Source organism: Phaseolus vulgaris, chromosome 11 (assembly GCF_000499845.2).
Source record: "Phaseolus vulgaris cultivar G19833 chromosome 11, P. vulgaris v2.0, whole genome shotgun sequence".
NCBI classification, from domain to species: domain Eukaryota; kingdom Viridiplantae; phylum Streptophyta; class Magnoliopsida; order Fabales; family Fabaceae; genus Phaseolus; species Phaseolus vulgaris.
The window spans coordinates 17,712,629-17,726,958 of NC_023749.2; positions in this window are offsets into that span (position 1 = coordinate 17,712,629).

Here is a 14,330-nt window from a genome sequence, read left to right on the forward strand (position 1 = left end):
TTTTGAATGAAAAACAAGAAAAACTTAAAATCAATAAAGTTAAACCAAATTGGTGTTGAAGCTGGAGGAAGCTTCTTCCCTACCAAGGCTTGATGTGTGTTTGATGAAGAAAATGGCTTAAGTGCTTTGAAGATTGTAATAGGTTTTTAGATTCATTTGTAATTAGGCTTGTAAGTGTGTATGATTGCCTTTTGCTGTGTAACCTATCCTAGATGCCTAACCAAGTCTAGATCAAGCACATGATGTGGTTAAATGGTTTTTGAAAAGCTTTTTAAAATGGTTTTAACAGTTTTAAAACAGTACACATATAAATCTGTTTTATGGAGAAAGAATCTGTTTATTTCTTCTCTGTTAAAAGGCTTTTCTAAATTTCTGTTAGGGCACCAAGGGAAAGCTCAGTTCGTTATTTCAGTTAAGCTGAGCTGGCCTGTGTGTTATACTTTAATCTGTTTTACTGTGAAAGAACAGATTTATTCTTTGGTCTGCTGAAAGGTTTTTCACAAGTTAGTTAGGGCACCAAAGGTACCACTCAGACAGTTATTTCTGTTAAGCTGAGTTGGCAGTTTTCACAAAATAAATCTGTTAAGTTCAAAAATGAATCTGTTGTTTTCTTAACTGCTTTTCAACTGTTTTTTGAAAAGAAGTTAGAAACTGTTTTCTATATAAAGAAAAGTCTATCTCACATGAATTAGTGCTGAGGAATTACGCTTTTGACAGAGATCAAACAATTTCCATGTGAGAAGAAGGATTGAAAGAGTTTTTGAAAGGTTTTCCAAAGAGATTTTCAAGTGTGCTTGTTCTAGGAAACCTTGAATCTTGGTGAAGGTGCTGGTGCAGTTCTGCAGCAAATTGAACTACTGGTTTTGAGTTCTTGCATCTTCTTTTCAGGTGTAATCTTTCCTTTATTCTGTTTTGTAAAGGTGTAAGTGTTAGTCACTCCTTGATAGGGTTTCTTGGAGTGCAAGGTGTGCGAAATAGGGTTTTTCAGCATTGTGTGTGTTGTTCTTGTAGTGTTCAAGAACTGCTGGTTTTGTAAGTGATTGGTACTGCTTTTAGTGAATTCCACCTTGGGGTAAGGTGAGACTGGATGTAGCTCTGTATGAGTGAACCAGTATAAAAACGTGTGTATCTTGTATTCCCATCCCTGCACTCTTTTCTGGTTTTTTGCTTAATTCTGTCAAGAACTAAATCTGTTCTTTTTAAATTGAATTTGTTAATTCTGGGTTAAGTGAAAACTGTTCTTCCTGATTTGTTGAAGTTTTCTGATCATAAACAAGGTTGCTGCATATAATGGTTTAAGTGAATTGTGAACAAACTGATCATTCATTAAAACCTGAGAAAGGATCATACTTCTTGAAAGCTTGTGTTGTGTAACTTTTGATTGATTTCTAAGCATAGCTGTATCTTTCATCCTCACAATATTAAGCTGATCTGGTTCTGGTATAATTCTTTGTTGAACACAATTTTACATTGAACAAAATTCAAATTGTGCCAAGACTGCTCTGAAGAATCAATCTGTTTCATGTAAAAACAATCTGTTCTTTTTGCCTCTGGAATACTGAAAAATTGTGTGTTCTTGCGAAAATTTTATAAGCTCAATTCACCCCTCCCCTCTTGAACTTAGACACTAATAGACCCAACAATTGGTATCAAGAGCTAGGGCTTGTATTTTGCTCAAGTGTGTGTATGATGTCTGAGTTTAAAATGCCTTTTGCTGAAGGTGCATCTATTAATAGACCTCCTATGTTTGGTGGTGTTAACTATGCTTTCTGGAAAATCAGGATGAAGATCTTTATGGAATCTATTGACATGGGAATCTGGGATGCAGTGGTCAGTGGACCTTTTATACCTATGCAGGTTGTCAAAGATGAAACAATAAAGAAGCCTTGGTCTGAATGGAGTGAAACTGAGAAGAAAATGGCCCAATATGACTCTTTAGCCAAGAATATCATTACATCTGCACTGAATATGGATGAGTTCTTTAGAGTCTCTCAATGTAACTCAGCAAAGGAGATGTGGGATGTACTAGAGGTGACTCATGAAGGGACTGATGATGTGAAACGGGCAAGGAAGCACTCACTAATACAAGAGTACGAGTTGTTCAGAATGCAATCTGAAGAAAGTATTGCAGATGTGCAGAAACGATTTACACACATTGTAAATCACCTCACTGGCCTTGGTAAAGTCTTTGACAAGGAAGAGCTTAACATTAAGGTATTGAAATGTCTTGATAGGAGCTGGCAGCCTAAGGTAACAGCAATCTCAGAATCCAGAGATTTATCCAAGATGTCCACTGCTGCACTTTTTGGAAAGCTGATAGAACATGAAATTGAGCTGAAAAGATTGAAAGAACAAGAAACAGTGGAAAAGAAGGCCAAAGGAATTGCTCTGAAAACTATCATAGAACATGATACAAGTGAGGAAGAAGGTGATCCAGAACATGATGAGACTGTGAATCTGCTCACCAGAAATTTCAGCAGATTTCTTAGAAAGAAAAACCGTGACAGAACTCAGCAAAGAAAGAGGTATTCCAAACAATCTATTGATTCAAATTCTTCCAATTACACGTGCTTTGGATGTGGTAAACCAGGTCATATAAAAGCTGATTGTCCAAACAATCAAAGTAAAGAAAAATCAGCAAGCAAGAGGATTGACAAAGGTAAAGGTAGAAGAGCATATATCTCATGGGAAGAAAATGATGTATCCTCATCTAGTGATTCTTCAACTGAAAATGAAGAAACAAATCTTTGCTTCATGGTGAATGATGAGGGATCCAACTCTGACTCAGTAAGTAATTTCTCCACTGATTCTGAAAACTATGATCAACTGCTATTAGCCTTTAAGGAAACACATGATGAAGCAAACAGGTTGGCTATAATGTGCAACAGATTGAATAGAGTAAATAGGGTACTTGAACCAAAGGTTAAAGCTCTTGAAGAAGAACTGCACAAAGCTAAAACTGAATTAATTAGTCTTGAATTGACATGTTTGCATGCATCAATTAAAACTTGTGATAATTGCAAAAGGCTGGAAAAACAGGTTGAGTATTTGTTAAAAACACTTTCAAATTTCACTAAGGGAAGAGAAAATCTTGAAACATTATTAGGTTCACAGAATGCTGTTTTCAATAAAAATGGTTTAGGATATAATCCTGGAATGAAAGGTAATGTGAAAAAGCTGTCCAGTTTCTTTGTTCCTTCCAAAACAGGTTTTTCCTCTTTTAGTAATTCAAAAACAATGCATACTGCAACATGTTTTTATTGTATGAAATCTGGTCATGTATCTAGAACATGTAAGGCTAGGAGATATTTTGTTCCTAAAGGATTGGCCAAATGGCTTCCTAAGGAAAGGTGTTAATCATGCTGGACCCTAGACTAAAGGGGTACCATATGTGCTAAATCTGTTTTGTTGCAGAAAAACAGCAGGAGAAACCAGTGGTATCTAGACAGTGGCTGCTCAAAGCATATGACTGGTGATGTGACTCAGTTCATAAATCTGAAACTCAAAGCTGAAGGGCATGTCACATATGGAGATAACAATAGAGGAAAAATTCTTGGAAGAGGAGATGTTGGTACTAAAGACTCAACTACTATTGAGAATGTCCTATATGTTGAAGGGCTAAAACATAGTCTTCTAAGCATTAGCCAGTTGTGTGACAAGGGATACAAGGTCAATTTCGAAGCAAATACTTGTACAATTTCAAATGAAAATTCTGGTAAGGTGCTGTTCACTGGAAAAAGGGTAAACAACATTTATCTCCTAGACATTATAAAGAGCTGTTCTGAAAATGAGTGTTTGCTATCTAAAAATGATGAGTCATGGCTGTGGCATAGGAGACTAGCTCACATTCACACAAATCACTTGAATAAGCTAAAATCTAAGGAACTTGTTTCTGGTTTACCAAACATAAAGTTTCAAAATAACAGATTGTGTGATGCCTGTGTAAAGGGAAAACAGATTAGAACTTCTTTTAAATCAAAAGATGTGGTTTCTTCAAATAAAGCTTTGGATGTTTTGCATATGGACTTGTTTGGACCATCTAGGACTGCTAGCTTAGCTGGAAATTACTATGCTTTGGTGATTTTGATGATTTTTCAAGATATACATGGACTTTGTTTCTTGCTTCTAAAAATGATGCATATAAAGCCTTTAAGAAACTTGCTAAGGTTCTGCATAATGAGAATGAAAATAGGATAAAACAGATTCGTAGTGATCATGGGGGAGAATTTCAAAATGCAAAGTTTGATAAATATTGTGAAAAACATGGGATCATACATAGTTATTCTGCTCCTAGGACACCCCAACAAAATGGTGTTGTTGAAAGAAAGAATAGATCACTAGAAGAGTTAGCTAGGACTATGCTAAATGAATCTGGTTTACCTAAATATTTTTGGGCTGATGCTGTATATACTGCTTCTTATGTGCTTAACAGAACATTGATTAGACCAATTCTTAAGAAAACTCCCTATGAATTGTATAAAGGTAGGAAGTCTAGCATTAGTCATCTTAGAGTGTTTGGCTGCAAATGCTTTGTTTTAAATAATGGTAAAGATAATCTGGGGAAGTTTGATCCTAAATCAGATGAAGGAATACATATTGGTTATGCTATAAATGGTCATGCTTATAGAGTATATAACAAAAGATTGCTTGCTGTTGAAGAATCTATACATGTTGTGTTTGATGAAACAGATTTTTCTCTACCCAAATCTGTTATGGATGAACCTGGTATGGATGATTTAAGAACAATTATGCAACAGAATCAATCTAGTGAGCTTGATGCTACTAATCCAAATTCTGTCAAAGAATCTACTGTGAATGTAGGACTGCCTAAAGAATGGAAGACTCCAAGGGATCTCACTCTTGACAATGTAATTGGGAAAATTGAGAAAGGAGTCTCAACAAGGAATTCACTCAACAACTTCTGCAGAACAGTAGCTTTTGTGTCACAGATTGAGCCTAAAAGCCTGGAAGAAGCACTGCAAGACAGCAATTGGATAACAGCAATGCAGGAAGAGCTGAACCAGTTTGAATACGATGAAGTGTGGACTTTGGTTCCAAGGAAGCATGAGATGAACATCATAGGAACCAAGTGGGTGTACAGGAACAAGATGGATGAACATGGAGCTATCACTAGAAATAAAGCAAGACTGGTTGCTAAAGGGTATAATCAAGAAGAAGGTATTGATTTTGGTGAAACCTATGCACCAGTAGCACGTCTTGAAGCTGTCAGACTTCTTCTAGCATTTTCCAGCATACAAGGTTTCAAGCTGTTTCAAATGGATGTCAAGAGTGCATTTCTAAATGGCTACATCAATGAAGAGGTGTTTGTATCTCAGCCTCCAGGGTTTGAAGATCACAAAAATCCAGAACATGTGTTCATGCTTAAGAAAGCCTTATATGGATTAAAGCAAGCACCTAGGCAATGATATGAAAGGTTAAGTGAATTTCTGCTGTCTCAAGGTTATAGTCGTGGCAATTCAGATAAAACTCTCTTTCTAAAGAAGAAAAGTGAAGATATCATACTTGTGCAAGTCTATGTAGATGATATTATCTTTGGATCCACAAATGAAGAGATGTGTGAAGACTTTGTGAAAACCATGAAAAGTGAGTTTGAGATGTCAATGTTAGGAGAAATGAATTTCTTCCTTGGTTTACAAGTTAAGCAACTCAAGGATGGGATTTTCATAAGCCAAGAAAAATACTGCAAGGAACTGCTCAAGAAGTTTGATATGAATCAATGAAAAGCAATCAGCACTCCTATTTCAACAAATTGTCAGCTGGATCAAGATTCTGCAGGAAAATCAGTGGATCAAACGAAATATAGGGGTTTAATTGGTTCTTTATTATATCTAACTGCCAGCAGGCCTGACATTATGTTTGTTGTATGTCTATGTGCTAGATATCAATTTGATCCAAAGGAATCACACTACAATGCAGCAAAAAGAATTCTGAAATATTTGCAAGGATCTAAGGATGTTGGATTGTGGTATCCTAACAAGGTATCTTTGAATTTGATTGGTTTTTCAAATTCTGATTTTGCAGGCTGCAAAGTTGATAGGAAGAGCACAAGTGGGACTTGTCACATGCTTGGATCAAGTCTAATCTCTTGGCATTGCAAGAAGCAAGCTTGTGTTGCTCTCTCCACAGCAGAAGCAGAATACATAGCTGCTGGAAGTTGTTGTGCTCAAACCTTATGGCTAAGACAGCAGCTAAGTGATTTTGGTATTCTGTTAAATAACATACCTATAAATTGTGATAATACAAGTGCCATAAATCTGTCTAAGAATCCTGTCATGCACTCAAGAACTAAGCACATTGAAATTAGACATCACTTTCTAAGAGAACATATAGCTAATGGAACATGTGATATACAATTCATTGGTACTGAATTTCAACTAGCTGATCTGTTCACTAAACCACTTGCTAAAGACAGGTTTCACTTTCTTTTAAATGAATTGGGTATTATTAGCTTGAATTGTCCTCTGCAGTGAAAATTTCAATCTGTTGTTTTATGTTTTAACATGTTTCGTTCCCTGTTTCAGAAATCACAACTGTGACTAGGAAAGAGAAAGATTTATTTTTTCTCTCTCTCACTTTATTATTGACTGCTTTTACGGTTATTGACCAGCAGATCCATGCAAATTAGTGTGTGGGTATCCTAACTAATTGGATTTTGTGTAGATGCAACAGATTTGATGTACCAAAATCAGGTTCCAAGATATTCTTACGTGAATCCACACCTGAACCTGCTGCACCATTGGAACAAAATCTGTAGCATATCTGTGGGATTTGATTTTTCTTCAAAATTCATTATTTCCAAAATCTGATTACATTGCCCTGAATTAAAATTTGTGCTTTTCAATTTTGGTTTAATAAATTCTATATAAACCTAGCACAATTTAGCTCGTCTCTCATACCATCTTACTTGCACTATAAGCTGTCCAGGTGCACATTGCTTCACCACAGGTTCTGTTTCTGCTTTTGAATAATAATCTGTAATGTCTCTCTTCTAGAATTGTATGGTAATATATTGATGCAGGGAAGAACAGATTAAGCATGGCATCCTCCTCACATAGAAAGAAGAAATCCAAGGAGCAATCTCAAAGCAACCAAGGTATCCTGGAAAACTGGTTTGCTGGAGATTCAGAGGCAATGACAAGGTTCATACATGAGACTGGCAGGAAGCAAATCAATGTACCCAAGCTGCTTGAATTCTCATGGCTGAGAGAGGAGAATTTGATAGAAGCCAAAGACTTACTCAAACATCAAAAGCTAAAAGGATTTCTGGAGATGAATGGAAATGTTTATCCAGACCTTGTGAAGGTGTTTTACTGCAACCTTGAACAGGATGGTAAAAATCTGGTTTCCCATGTAAAAGGAGTGAAGCTGAAGATCACTAGGGAAATCTGGAGCAGTGTGGGTGGAATCAAATATTCAGGACTGAAAGTGAGCAAAGGAAACACTGCTGGAATTCAAGGATTCAACAAATTGCAATTTTATAGAAGCTGTGTGAGGAATCCCACTGAACCAGTAGCTAGGTATCATGCAGGTAGCCTAACTCTAATTCCTAGACTCTTAGCTCATATAATTGTTTGGCAGCTTACCCCTAGAGGAAGTAATCATGTTGTACTTCATGAGGAAGACTTGATACTGCTGTATTGCATCATGAACCAGCTTAAGGTAAATTGGGTAAGTACTATGGTTGAACATATGCTGAAATCTGCAAGACTACCTGATTATCGTCTTCCCTATGCAATATTTGTGTCAAAACTGATTGATCACTTTAAAGTGGACACTACCAATGAGAGGAATGACTCTATTAAGGCTGCAAGTGAAATAGATAACTCCACACTCATGAAAATGGGATTCTATAAGGATGAAGATGGCTGGGTTTTTAGAAGAAATGCTGGACAAAGGGCTGAGCAAGAAGCTGCTCCTCAAGGAAATGAAGAAGAAGAAAATGTTGATGGGGTGCAACACATGGACGAATCACCAGTACATTCTGCTGAACATGAAGATGTTGCTGCCACTAGTCAGAATGCAATAGTTGCATATGAGGCACCTGAGTACAGAGGTGAACCTCTGTCTATGTTTGAAAGACAGGTGCTAAGCAGGCTGGACACACTCACAGATGAGCAGAAGGCACATTATGAGATGACTTACGCCAGGTTTCAACACTTGGATGATCAACTTGAAGGAGTTCAACTGCAGCTAGCTGAGCTCTATTACAACAACAAGTGATCCTATTCCTAAGTCTTTATCTTTTATATGTTGTTGCACAATTTGGGATTAATCTGTACTGTTTCTTTTCTGCACTGATTTTTAGTTGGTTTGTGATTTGTAATGAACCTCTATGGTTTATTGGTTTTATTTGAACTGTTATGTATGGCTATTATTGTTTCTGTGGTATTTTGTGCTCCCATTCTGTTTGATGAATCCAAAGGGGGAGAAGAATAGCCTAGTACAGAACAGCCTAAGAATAGCCTGATACAGGTTCTTCAGATGATATTCACAGTGGCTGCTGATATGATTCAGATGTTAAATCTGCAGGTATATCATTTCTAAATCTGTTTGCTCTGTTTTGACATCTGTTTTCTTTGTATACAGTTCTGTACAGATTTGGTCATGATCTCTCTTCAAAGCTATGCAAAGCAAAGGGAATTTGTCTCCATCAAACAGGGGGAGATTGTTGAAGCTGGAGGAAGCTTCTTCCCTACCAAGGCTTGATGTGTGTTTGATGAAGAAAATGGCTTAAGTGCTTTGAAGATTGTAATAGGTTTTTAGATTCATTTGTAATTAGGCTTGTAAGTGTGTATGATTGCCTTTTGCTGTGTAACCTATCCTAGATGCCTAACCAAGTCTAGATCAAGCACATGATGTGGTTAAATGGTTTTTGAAAAGCTTTTTAAAATGGTTTTAACAGTTTTAAAACAGTACACATATAAATCTGTTTTATGGAGAAAGAATCTGTTTATTTCTTCTTTGTTAAAAGGCTTTTCTAAATTTCTGTTAGGGCACCAAGGGAAAGCTCAGTTCGTTATTTCAGTTAAGCTGAGCTGGCCTGTGTGTTATACTTTAATATGTTTTACTGTGAAAGAACAGATTTATTCTTTGGTCTGCTGAAAGGTTTTTCACAAGTTAGTTAGGGCACCAAAGGTACCACTCAGACAGTTATTTCTGTTAAGCTGAGTTGGCAGTTTTCACAAAATAAATCTGTTAAGTTCAAAAATGAATCTGTTGTTTTCTTAACTGCTTTTCAACTGTTTTTTGAAAAGAAGTTAGAAACTGTTTTCTATATAAAGAAAAGTCTATCTCACATGAATTAGTGCTGAGGAATTACGCTTTTGACAGAGATCAAACAATTTCCATGTGAGAAGAAGGATTGAAAGAGTTTTTGAAAGGTTTTCCAAAGAGATTTTCAAGTGTGCTTGTTCTAGGAAACCTTGAATCTTGGTGAAGGTGTTGGTGCAGTTCTGCAGCAAATTGAACTACTGGTTTTGAGTTCTTGCATCTTCTTTTCAGGTGTAATCTTTCCTTTATTCTGTTTTGTAAAGGTGTAAGTGTTAGTCACTCCTTGATAGGGTTTCTTGGAGTGCAAGGTGTGCTGAAATAGGGTTTTTCAGCATTGTGTGTGTTGTTCTTGTAGTGTTCAAGAACTGCTGGTTTTGTAAGTGATTGGTACTGCTTTTAGTGAATTCCACCTTGGGGTAAGGTGAGACTGGATGTAGCTCTGTATGAGTGAACCAGTATAAAAACGTGTGTATCTTGTATTCCCATCCCTGCACTCTTTTCTGGTTTTTTGCTTAATTCTGTCAAGAACTAAATCTGTTCTTTTTAAATTGAATCTGTTAATTCTGGGTTAAGTGAAAACTGTTCTTCCTGATTTGTTGAAGTTTTCTGATCATAAACAAGGTTGCTGCATATAATGGTTTAAGTGAATTGTGAACAAACTGATCATTCATTAAAACCTGAGAAAGGATCATACTTCTTGAAAGCTTGTGTTGTGTAACTTTTGATTGATTTCTAAGCATAGCTGTATCTTTCATCCTCACAATATTAAGCTGATCTGGTTCTGGTATAATTCTTTGTTGAACACAATTTTACATTGAACAAAATTCAAATTGTGTCAAGACTGCTCTGAAGAATCAATCTGTTTCATGTAAAAACAATCTGTTCTTTTTGCCTCTGGAATACTGAAAAATTGTGTGTTCTTGCGAAAATTTTATAAGCTCAATTCACCCCTCCCCTCTTGAACTTAGACACTAATAGACCCAACAATTGGAAATGAGATAATGACAAAACATTTAAAAAGACAAGCAAGAAAAGCACAAAAAAAAGACTCAAAGATACTTACTTAACTTTCAACTATGAAGTTTTAGTCTCTTTAGAAATTGTAAAAGCAAAAGGATAAAATTCCACAATGAAATCAATTTGCCAAATAAAATGAATCTTCTTTTTAGAATTGTTGAACTTGAAAAAAAGGAAAGTGAAATGGCGCAAACTGTTTTTTTATCCTTATTTTTTGTTTATGGAGTTAAATGTGTCCATAATCTTGTCATGCATATTTTCATTCACTTCCAATTGTCACAAAAAAGTTTGGGATTCAAATTAAATGAACACTTGAAATCTATGTTTGGAACTCACTCAACTTCTACTCAAACAAATTTCTAGTTACTTTTATACCTTCACAATTAAAAACAAAGTAAGTATAAGAAATAAAAGACTCCTAAAAAAACTAAGAACATACAACTCAAGCAAAAAGAGGTAAGAACAAAAAAATGGACACAAAATAAACATTCAAAAGTAAAAAAGAAAAGCTAATGAATAAAAAGTGTCAAAATGTAAAGACAAGAAAGTAAAGGTTGAATTGAAAATTGGTTGAAAGTAAAAGCAAGAATTTAAAGGTGCAAGAAAGTAAAGTGTCGAATTCAACTCAAAGCAAATAAGCATAAAATAATCTTGCTCTGAATACCACATGATGTGAGTTTAGATTTATCCATTTTAAGGGTGACACTTTGTTTATGATTTGGATTTTAGCAAATATAAGGTGAGACCTAGGGAAGATCTCCACTGGACACGAACTCAACCAAGTGGTTAAGTAAGTGTGAAGGTCCACTTCTAGAGGTAAAAGGAAAAACACATTATATGGTGATGATGATGCATATTGCGGAATTGAAACTCATGGAAAGAAACAAATGTAATGGAGAAAACCGAAAGGGAAAAAGAAAGAACAAAACAAGAACATAAACATAGTGAACAATGATGTAATGGAAAATGGAAGAAGAGATGAAGGAAAGAAAGCTTATGGTGATGGACAAGAGAAGAACACACCACTTGGAGTGTGGATTCTCCAAGATAAGTGTGGAGGGTCGCCACTTGAAGAGCTCTCAACCCTCACAAGATAAGACCTAAGCTAAAAGAACACAAGTCTCACACAAATTGTGTAGAGTTTTCCTTCTATATCAAAATTCAACATGAGAATACATGGAGTAAGGCACCCTGTTTATAGGAATGGGTGCCTTGGAAAACAAGATGAGCAAGGATAGGATAGTAAATGTGTGAGGGGCTGCCTTTAGGGTTTGATTAAGTCAAAACTGCACCTTAGGCTTGTTCTTCTAGAAGTTAGGTCAATTTTCCTTCCTAAGGGCTAGGCACAAGCTAAAATGATAACTACATCCCCCTTATTATGCTAAAGTGATAACTTTCCTCTCTTTGCTTCACAACGTTTGACTTGGAGGACGTGTTCACCCACGAAGATGATCCTATAGTAATATCAGTCATCACCGTGGGACAAAATGTACACAAGGTCCTCATCGATCAAGGAAGCTCGACTGACGTAATGTTTTGGGGAAATTTGTAAATTTACAAATCTCCCCTAACCAATTGAGGCCTTACGACGGTTGCCTTGTGAGTTTCGCAGGCGATCAAGTGGAGGTGCAAGGGTATGTCGAGTTAAAGACAACCTTCGTTGATGAAAACGCAGGCAGAATGATCATGCTAAAATACATCGTTAATACCTCTTCCGCGTATAACCTGCTTTACCACCCACATGAAGATGAAGTTGTTCTCACTCGAAGGAAAGGTAATCCCGATGAGGGTAAACCAAAAGATGGCGCGAAAATGTTACGAGAGCAGTCTAAACAAACGTAGGGAAACCTACACAATCACCACCTAGTTGGGAGAATCAAGTTGGGTGGTCGAGGCAAACTCTTGCGACAAAAGGCGACCCGGACCCGCTGTGAAGTTCGGGAATTGGAGATAAACGATAAAGGTTCAAGATTGGGGCCTCACTTTGCAAGGAGTTGGAGGATAAATTTGCTGAAGTCATATAAAAGTTATGAACATTTCTGCATGGTCGTCTATCGATATGCTTAGGATTTACCCATACTTTCTGTGCCATTGACTTACCATGGATGCCAAGGACGACCGTCCAGGGGCCTCCCGAAGATGACCACCTTGAGATCATGCAGATCAGCTTGGTAGACTCTTGGCTAACACCATACGTTTGATATCTCTCTAGCCAACATTATCAAGAAGAACGCAAGCGGGTACATCCTGATGGATGGTCATCTCCTCCGTTATGGTTATATTCATCCATTCATCACATGCGTAAGTGGGGACCAATGCATATAAATTGATAGAATGGATGACTTTAAACTAGAGGGGGGGTGAATTGTTTAAAGAGGATTTTCGCAAACTTTTAAAACAAGAATGAAATTATTACAAGAAACAATTGATAAGAAATTCAGTTTGCCAAAACAGCAATAAAAAACAGCAGTACCAGAAAAACAATCGGTTGTTTTACAGAAACAATCGGTTGTTTATACCAGTAAACAACAAACAAAACTAAATTTAAAGAGTTAAGGATAGAGAGATTGTACACAGATGTTTATACTGGTTCACTCCAAACCCAGAGCTACATCCAGTCTTCTCAGAAACCCTGAGGAAATCCACTGAGCAATCACAACTTTGATCACTTACACCACAACCAAGAAAGTGACCTTGAACACCTCAAGACACACACTCTTCTTGGCCAACACACCAACACTAAGATTGCTGATCTTGATCCCCTCAAGAACACACAGCCAATCTCAGCAAACACAGAAACGAAACTTGTTTCACAGAGTACAAGGATTACACTTGTTACAAAAGATAATCTGAAATCAATACAAGCAGAATCCTATTCCAGAACTTTGATTAATCACAAACTTTTAGCAATCTCAGCTCTTTGAAAAACTCAAAAACTCTTAGCAAAAACTTGTCAAAGATTAATCTTCAAATTTGTTTTTCTGAATTTATTCAAAGATGTAGTTTGTTATCAAATCTTAACAAACTCTTAAATTGCATTAAAAGATTGGTCAAAACATTTAATGACTGGAGCGTAATTAGTTAAATCATTTAAAGCTCAGTCAAAGATAAAACAGTTTTTCTGTTATGGTCCCAAAACAAACAATCGGTTGTTTCCTCGAATCAATCGATTATTTTGGTTTTAACAGCTTAACCATTTGAAAAACAGTTTTCAAATCTTTTCTTAAAACATCTAAGTGTAAACAATCGGTTGTTTCGACAAAACAATCGGTTGTTTTAACTTAGTTTGAAAACATTTTACTTTCACAAAGATTGAGAATGTCTATGCTTTAGATTCGATCAAGGGGTGGATTACAACACTCAAACTACCCCAGAACTAGACTATAACAGCACAGCAACAGCAAGCACAACCAGGCTTCATCATCCTTCAAAGGGTTTGGATTCTTCAAATCTTGAACACCACTTGGTTCAACAATCTCCCCCTATTTGATGAAGACAAATCCCTGATGCTTGTGTTGTACCTGATTGAATCTGAAGCAGTTCCTGCAAGATACAGTTTTGAACAAAGCATAGAACTTCTAATATTTGGTTAGCAAAGATATAAGATTTAAAGATCAGACCTAAATATTAGAAACAAAAAAATTACTCATCCAAATTGTTTTAACAACTAAAAAGACAGAAATTTAAACACAGCATATATATCTTCCCCTATTTGTCTTCACAAATAGACAAAGAGAAGAGATAAAACAAGATATTGTTTTGATTACATCATAATTAAAGCAGTAACAGAAGAAGGAAAGAAAATTTAAAACACCAGATATAACCACCAAAAACAATCGGTTGTTCCGATAATTCAACCGGTTGTTTTTCTTCATTCATCATCATCAGCAAACTGAAGATCAAAGATTTTGTTATGGACAGCTTCAACCTGTTCATCTAGAGTCATGAAGCGTGCATCCATGTTGTCAAACCTGTTGTCAATCCTCTGGAAATTACTAACACAGAGATCATGGAGGTTTCTT